This window comes from Sturnira hondurensis, unplaced genomic scaffold (assembly GCF_014824575.4).
Source record: "Sturnira hondurensis isolate 20B ecotype Veracruz unplaced genomic scaffold, ASM1482457v3 Scaffold0023817, whole genome shotgun sequence".
Taxonomy (NCBI): Eukaryota; Metazoa; Chordata; class Mammalia; order Chiroptera; family Phyllostomidae; genus Sturnira; species Sturnira hondurensis.
Window position 1 is genome coordinate 11,453,645 of NW_028096448.1, and position 7,750 is coordinate 11,461,394.

Sequence of the window (7,750 nt, forward strand, 5' to 3'; positions counted from 1 at the left end):
CCCTGTCTTGTCTCATTCCCTTCCCCTCTCTCTAAGGGTGAATAAAGAAAATCTTTCTTAAAAAAATAAACTAAATAAATGTTTTCAGAATTTCAGTCTCTTTTTAGTTTATTTGTGTTTTGTGATCTTTCTCAGCTGGGTTGTTGGTGGGGTCAACAATGAGAGAGTTCTCTACACCTCATGGACATTTGATAAATATTTATTGATTCATTGCTGGGAATGCTAACCTACTCTTCACATGTGAGAAGTTTCAAAACAAAACAAAGAGCTCAAATAACAGAATCACCCTGAGATAACCAGTTATCCCAGAATGGAAGTGTTGCCTCAGCTGAATTAATTGAAGGTAAGTGGGGATTAGTCAGGCAGGCTCTTCCTGGTAGGGGTGAACCTTCTCTGGTGTTTTGACAGATGGAAGGAATGGCAAAACCTGGGCAGCGGATTGTAAACAAACCATCCCCTCAGGGGACAGGCAGTTGCTGTCTTGAGAGGGTCACCAATGTAACAGGCAGCGGATCAGCAGGACTTGCCTATGCTTTCAGGACCACCTGACTGTTGGCAGTGGTCCCGACCAACCCACCTGCCTGAATAACTCATGTTTATCTTTTAAAACTGAGCTCAAAATGACCTTCAGGGACCCTCCAACCACTTTCTCATGGCAGAGTCCCCATGTTGTGCCATACTCATGCCTTCTGTGCTGCACTGTAATTAAAGGGCTTAAAAGTTGGTTTGTGAGCTCCTCCAGGGCACTTAGTAGGTCCCCTGTGGTGCCTTCACATAGAGGTAGCTGGTGGGGGAATTGAGCAGGGGAGATAGGATATAATATGGTGGGGGGAGGTGGGATCACAGGGAGCTGAAGGTCTCAAGTGGGAGGCGGCTCCTGAGCTAGCTGGTTGCACCAATTTAGGATAAGGGTCCAGTGGTGCCAAATCCAGTGATTTTTCAAGAGCTCTAAAAATTCAGATTCACATGTCAAATGTCCCAGTTTTTGTTTTTTTCTTTTAATTTTTAAATTTTATTTTATGTACAAAGAGCCATTCTGCAATAAAGTAGACATCTTGAATGACCTACTCACAGAAGTTCACTTAGTCCAACTTCATAAAGCCTATATCCTTCGTGCACTGACGGACACACTGGTGGCACCTACGAAGGCCGTGCTTCTGGATCAGGCCATACCGGTTTGAGCAGATACCGCATGAGAATTCTGGCCGAATTTTCTCGGATGGCCCCAGTAAGGCTGCTGGGGACCCATCTTGCTCTCTGCTGCAACCCAAATGTCCCAGTTTTCCAACATGAGCCACTAATTCCATTTGAGAAGTGAAGATGCAGCCTAATTCTGGCTTTAATTCATTTCTAGAGCTAATCAGAAACTCATCTTGGTTATTGAGGAGCAAGTTAAAAGTATGCTAGGTTCTCAATAAAAATGGTTGAGTCAAACTCAGGTGCCCCAAGAAAACATCCCGGTGCAACAGGGAAGGAAGAGGGTCCAAATGTGGGAAGACGGGGGTGGAACCTACCCTTCCGTTGGCTGAAGGAGCCACTCCTGATTGGGCAATGGACTGTTTTGCAGCCTCTCTTGATATTGCTCAAACTGAGCCTGCCTTGGTATTGTTTATGACCATCAGAATGGTATATTTGGTGCTATTGTCTCTCCACATTCCATAGATACCAGCTATTGTGAAACATACAATCTGAGATCCAATATCTTCCCAGCAGTTTCAGTCTCTGATGACTATAACTGTTCCCTTCTGTTTAGAGGCTAAATAGGCACCTAGAATAGGACTTTTTTTGTTTGGTTTTGGTCTGAAGACTGAAAAAGAATATTCACAAAACATTAACAGTAGTCACTCATTCAACAGATATTCAGCATCTACTATATGGTACATACTGCAGAGACGGCGATGGTGAAAATGTAGTTACCTCAGTGGTATCATTGTAGAGGTTTTTTACTCTGCTTTTCTGATTATGTATCATTTTTTTGTACTCAGAAAAACTAAGCAATTTCCACTTACAAAAAGGAAAAAAAAACAGCTTTACTTTGAAAAGTGATCCTTCCAAGAGAAGAATCACTTTGGGGCTTGGGACTTTATCTTTTCATAAATGTTAGGAAGAGGAATGGGAATCTGATAAAAGAACTAATACAAAAGGAAAAAAATGAATAATTTGAAAGCTCTTTAGAAGTCATATCCAATGGATTCATTTTATTCAAGAGAAAACTGAAGTAAGATGAGTAAACAGCTTGGTCAAGGTCATACATGTGACCTTGTCAGGCAAAACAGACAGGCCTAGAGTTTCTGCCTTCCAGCCCTGTGAGCTTTTCTGTTACACCAAGTTGACTCTTCGTAAACATCAATTTGGTTGAGGCAGTCTCTTCTGATACATTTTAAGGCGGTCTTCAAATATTTTATTGCATAAATCTGTCATTTATCCAAATTTATATATAGCTCTTTTCTGAAAATCTAAGCTCTTCCAAATTGTCGAGTCAGAGAACATCTCAGTATTTATAACTCTTGAGTGTTGCTGCTATATGTTTATACAGTGTTCAGAAGTGTCTCAGAAACCAGTGAACTAAGTTGTAATGAAGATGGTGACTGTTTCTGTCTAAATCCATGCTATACTCCCCAGCAACCAGCAGAGTGCCTGACATACAGTAGGTGCTCAAAAGTATTTGCCAAATGATTAAATGCTAATGGGTAGGAGAACTGGGATTTTTCTGTCCATAAGGGATTACGTATGATACTGTTTTCTTTTTTTCCAGTTTCTGCAGATAACCCAGTTGGGATTTTGATAAGGATTTTTAAAAATTTTAATTGTTGTTCAAGTACAGTTTTCTGTCTTTTACTCCCATCCCAGCCCACTCCCCCCGTGCTCCCCATCTCCCCCCCATTTTCACCCCCCCTTAATTTTTGTCCACATGTCCTTTATACTTGTTCCTGTAAACGCTTCCCCTTTTCCCCTGAAATTCCCTCCCCTCTGCCCTCTGGTCACTGTCAGCCTGTTCTCTATTTCAGTGTCTTTGATTATATTTTGCTTGCTTGTTTGTTTTGTTGTTTAGGTTCCTGTTAAAAGTGAGATCATACGGTATTTGTCTTTCACTGCCTGGCTTATTTCACTCAGCATAATGCTTTCCAGTTCCATCCATGTTGTTGCAACAGGTAGGAGTGCTTTCTTTCTTTCTGCTGCATAGAATTCCATTATGTAAATGTACCATAGTTTTTGATCCCTTCATTTACTGATGGGCACCTAGGTTGCTTCCAACTCTTGGCTATTGTAAATTGTGCTGCTACAAACATTAGGGCAAATAGGTTCTTTTGGATTGGTGTTTCAGGGTTCTTAGGATGTAATCCTAGCAGTGGAATTGCTGGGTCAAAAGGCAGATCCATTTTTAGTTTTCTGAGAAAATTCCATACTGTTTTTCATAGTGGTTGTACCAGTCTGCAATTCCACCAACAGTGAAAGGTCCTTTGAATCACTCTTGATAATTCATCTTCTACCAAGTTAGGGTCCCCTTTTCTCCACAACCTCTCCAACACTTGTTTGTTGCTTTGTTTATGGTGGCCATTCTGACTCGTGTAAAGTGGTATCTCATTGTGGTTTTAATTTGCATCTCTCTGACATCTCTTCGCATCTCATTCACTAGTGATATTGAGCATCTTTTTATGTGTTTCTGGATCCTCTGTATGTCTGACCTGAAGAAGTGTCTGTTCAAGTCCTTTGCCCACTTTTTAATTGGGTTGCTTGTCTTAGAGTGGAGTTGTGTAAGTTCTTTGTATATTTTGGAGATTAAATCCTTGTCTGAGGTATCATTGGCAAATATGTTTTCCCATACAGTTGGCTCTCTTTTTACTTTAATACTGTTTTCTTTAGCTGTGCAGAAGCTTTTTATTTTGATGAGATCCCATTTGTTTATTCTTTCCTTTATGTCACTTGCTCTAGGGGACATATCAGTAAAAATGTTGCTGCGTGAAATATCTGAAATTTTCCTGCCTATGTTCTCCTCTAGGACTTTAATGGTGTCATGGCTTATATTTAAATTTTTTATCCACCTTTAATTTATTTTTGTGTATGGTGTAAGTTGGTGCTCAAGTTTCTTTTCTTTTCTTTTTTTTTGCACATAGCTGTCCAGTTCTCCCCAAACCATTTGTTGAAGTGATATTGTTTTCTATAAGTCCCCATTGAACTCCAAGCTAGTATGGCCAACAGCCAATACATACTCCAATACATACTTACAGGCAGGAAGGAAATCTTACTTGATGTTTTCATCCCTTGCTATCTAACCTGAAATTGCTAACTTGGTAGAAGAAGAATTATCAAGAGTGATTCAAAGGACCTGAAATGAAACTTCCGAACCTTCAAAGGTTACAGCACAACAGCTCTGGGCATAGGTTGCCCCAATAATTTCTTTCACACCACGTCCAGTGCAAGACACTTTATTTTCCTTCTTCAAGGTATACCACTTTGCACTTGTACCCTATAAATTTGGTTTGGGTACTGTATGTTGTTTATGTACCCTAAATCATGTAAAAGATACCAAATTTTTATCCCACCCCCTAGATTTCTAGCCAACATACTTACACCTGTTTAAATGTCTGTGAAGTCGTGTGAATTTCTTTAATTCATTGGATTCCCTTGCTGCCTCCCCCCAGATCTCTGTCTTCTATCCTTGGAGACTCTGGGTACCTTACTCCACTTCTTCAGCTTCTCCCTCTGAAAAACTGCAATAATCACAGTTGCTTCTAGAGAGTAGTTATGGACATTAAGTGAGAGGGTACTAGTGAAGCTCCGACAACAAGGTCTGGCATATAGTAGGTGCTCAATAAGTGCTAAGTGTTGTTATGGTTATTATCGCTATTATCATCACGATCATCACCCTGGTTTCTAATGGCATCCTTGCCCAGCTTAGGAATTATTAGCTTCTAGTCGATTTTCAAGTTAAAAGTCTAGTCTCTTCTCCTCTACAATCAGGGCCCGACCAGGTACATCCTCCCCAGGTCTAGGTTGACAACATCACTTCTCATTTTGCCCTGATGTTAATGCTGGGCTTCAGGTGAACTTCATTTTCCAACTCCAACTGACATTTAAATTCCCCACCATAGCTCTTTAAATATTCCATTCTCTTCTTTTCTTTCTTGCTCCAACCTTTAATTTTATTTTTAACATTTAAATTCATCTCATATTTTATGAAATATGTTAGACCTCTTTGGCCAGTAAGTTTTGCAACTAACTAGTACTTTAATATATTTTTATCTCTAAAAAATCTTTATTGAGATACACAGTAAAGTGTGTGGCTCAATGAACTGTTTCATGTGGATACACCTGTGAAATCACCAGGGGACTCACAGATCAGCCTAAGGACCATTCCCGGTCACCCAGGGGGCTCCCGCAGGCCTGTCTCCAGTCTGTACTTCCCAGAGGAAAACAGTGTTCTGACTTCTATTGCTATTGATTAGTTTGATCTGTTCTTGAGCATTGGCATTTAGCTTTTTTCACTCAATATGATGTCTTTGAAATTTTCCCATTTTGTTTCTTGTAACAATAGTTGTCTCTTTATTACTGTGACCATACCATTGTGCAAATATGCCACAGTTTATTTATCCATTTTTTGTTGATGGATATTTGGACTGTTTCCAGTTTGCAGCTATTATAACAAAGCTGCTATGAACATTCTTAAAACAGTCTTCCGGTGGATATATGCACTTATTTCCCTTGTGTATGTGCCTGACTTCAGTCACTGGGTCATAGGGTGAGCATATGATCAGCTTTAGCAGATACTGCCAAGCAGTTTCCCAAAGTGTTTGTACCAAATTATACCCCCACCAGTCATGTATAAAAGTTCCAGTTGCTCCACATCCTTAAGTAATAGGTGGTATCAGTCTTTTAGTTATCCTTTATGACGAGTGTGTAGTGATATTTTGTTGTTTTTAAAGATTTTACATATTTACTTTTAGAGAGAAGGGAAAAGAAAGAAAAAGAGAGGGAGAGAAAGAACAATGTGTGAGAGTCACATCAATGGGTTGCCTCCCACACACCCAACAGGGGACCTGGCCTGCAACCCAGGCGTGTGCCCTGACCGGGAATCGAACCAGTGACTTTTTAATGTTCAGGCTGGCGCTCAGTCCACTGAACCACACCAGTCAGGGCTCTTGTTGTTTTAATTTGAAGTTCCCTGATGAGTACTAATGTCGAGCACCTTTTCATGTGCTTTCTGACCACTTTGTTAACTTTTTTAAAAAGTGCTTGTTCAAATTTTGCATCATTTTGAGAAACTGGATTTCAGACTGATTTTAGTAGGGGAAATACAAATTTCTTCTCCTAATTTGTGGCTTGCCTTTTAAATCTCTAAATGGTGTGTTTGATAAACAGACATTCTTAACTTTAATGAAGTTCGATTTATCAACTTTGTCCTTTATGGTGAGTGCTTTTCGTGTTCTGTTTGGAAATCATTGCAATCATGATGATATTCTCTTATGCTTTTTTGTAGAAGCTTTGCTGATTCACTTTAACATGTAGGTCTATACATGTTAAATACATGCATTTTTTAAAAAATCCAGCTCAAAATTCATTTAACAGGATTTTAAAATACCTATCTTATGTCAGGCACTTATGGTAGAACAAAAGCAATTCGAGTCAACATTTAAAGAACTTATTGGGCAGTAGAGGAAAGGGTGAGGCTTGCACATAAACAATATCTAGAAAGTGGTAGTTTAGCTGGAAAATATGGTATGCCTAATTATTCAAATACACTGCCCAGAGTCATTTCCTCTTCACACTAGGCAGATGGATTACATTTCCTACATGTCAGTGATCCTGTCTTTCTCATCCTTCATTGGTCCCCATTTCCTCCAGGTAAAATCCAAGCTCCTTGTGCCTGGCATGTGAGGTGTCCCACCACCTGCCCCCCTCCACTCCTCACCCTCATCTTCTAGACCCACTCCATCCTCCATCCAACCCCCTCCGCACACACCCACCTGAATTCCTGAACAGAACAAGCAGTTCATCCTGCCAGCTCTTTGTATCTGCTCTTCCCTCTGCCTGGGCTCCTTCTCCCATCACATTGTTGCCTGAAATTCTGCTCGCTGCCCCAACACCACCCCTGCGAAGCCTCGCTCAGTTTCTTTCTGTCTCCTTGTTTGTGCCTTGAAATCTACCTCTGGAGCCGGATTGCTGGGTATGAACCCTGCTTCTGTCATTTTCCAGCTCTGTGCAGGGGCATGTTACTTAAACTGCCTACGTCTCGGGTTCCTGCTATCTCAGGTTTTGTGCAGAATAAGTGAGATTATCCAGGTACGATTGTTCAGCACAGTGCCTGGCACATAGTAAGGGCTCAGTAACTGCCCACTTAAAAAATAGGTATAACCATCAGACTAATGACATATCAGCTAACATAACTGGTCTTTTCATTAGACTGGGTGTTCTCTCTAAATCAAAGAGCACTTCCTTAATTTTTCCCTAATTGCCCCTGCAAGCAGTACCCAGTCGTGAAGTTCTTAGTGCAGTTCCCGGTACAGGAAGCTTTACGTCCATCACCTTAACAGATCTTTACAGCAACCTGCAAGATAAGTACTAGGATCTCCATGCTACGGTTTTAAGAAGCCAAGGTTCCAAGAGGTGAAACTCTGCCCCACTTCGCTCAGCTGACTCAAGGAGAAGCCAGGGCTCGGACTCTTGCTTCACTGCAAAGTGTGTGAGCCACTCACATGGGTCCCTGCCTGGCACCTCCACAGTGAGCTCAGAACATGTTTGATGAATGGAA

At 40.9% G+C, this 7,750-nt stretch overlaps 1 pseudogene; it reads right to left on the bottom strand.

Annotated features, from left to right (window-relative positions):
• Positions 1-1,000: 1,000 nt before the first annotated feature.
• LOC118981247 (40S ribosomal protein S29-like) lies at positions 1,001-1,274 on the bottom strand (annotated as a pseudogene).
• Positions 1,275-7,750: the final 6,476 nt, after the last annotated feature.